Source organism: Halyomorpha halys, unplaced genomic scaffold, assembly GCF_000696795.3.
Source record: "Halyomorpha halys isolate HHAL.00 unplaced genomic scaffold, Hhal_1.1 Scaffold1761.1, whole genome shotgun sequence".
Taxonomy (NCBI): domain Eukaryota; kingdom Metazoa; phylum Arthropoda; class Insecta; order Hemiptera; family Pentatomidae; genus Halyomorpha; species Halyomorpha halys.
This window is the reverse complement of record NW_027112893.1, coordinates 12,368-13,554: the sequence shown is the minus strand read 5'-3', so window position 1 is coordinate 13,554 and position 1,187 is coordinate 12,368.

Here is a 1,187-nt window from a genome sequence, read left to right as displayed (position 1 = left end):
GATATAAATTTATAAAAATATTATTTTCTCAGTGAAGTGAAAATTAGGCAAATTAAAATGCTATGAACTAAATTATCTGGCTCATTCAAAGTACAGAGCTTACAGGAGTAACTGGAATCAAATTGAAATTTATTTCTATCAAGATAAATATTAGAGTTTTCCCCATTAGCTAGTTGTGCTTCGGCTATTAATCTTAGTTTATTTTTTGATGTGGTTATTGAAGCGCAGATGAAATTTATAGGAAAAAGATAAACTGCAAATATTTTCCTATAATATAGTGGCTGCCCAGAACAAAAATTATATTTTGGCTAAATAGATAATTTTCAAAAGATTTCAACAAATAATGACTGCTCTCTGTAAGTACTTAGATATTTTGAGATTGTCACAAATGTTCTGCTCCAATCAAAACTATTTAGTTTCGTAGTCATACCAAACAGTTGAATGGGATGTTAAAACTACTCAATTCTAGCAATCTTGGATAGCATAACTTGGGTAATCGATGTTCTAGCATCTCCAAAAAGGATTTCCATCAATTTACCATTCACTTAAAGATTTTATGGTATACTTGACATCTACCACAAAAATATTACATTAACAAATAAGAAAATAATATAAAAAATATTTTGCAATAGTTAAAACACAGGAATATTAAATAAGTAAAAAGATTGATTAAAAAGATATTTTATTTTTAATTATTTATGTAAAACAAATAGGTAACAAACGATGTATAAGTGAAGTTCTCTCATAGAGCTGCTAGAGTAGGTCACTTTGTCTCAGGATTTTAAGTTTAATCTATAATGTGTCTTAAGAAGATTTAATTGCAGTATTAGTAAGATAATAGGGTCCAAGGACTGAAAAGAGGCAACACTAGACAGAGCCAAATGGAAGAGGCCTATTGGGGAGGCCAAGACCCACTCTGGCTTGTAGTGACACAGAGATATAGTGATTTTTTTTATAATTAAAGATTAATGAACCAAATGAGGACTTAAATCCAGATATATGGCTCTTGAAATGATTTTTAGTTTGACCAATGGAAGAAGTTTCGGAGTTGAGAGTCAAACAAATATCTCTGTGCATAACACTTAACAATGACAATAGAATGATTAATAAACGAAACCAAAACAATGCACGAATCTATCTCAAGCAGACATGTACCGACCGCTTCTCGGTCACAGCCGCATGGACTA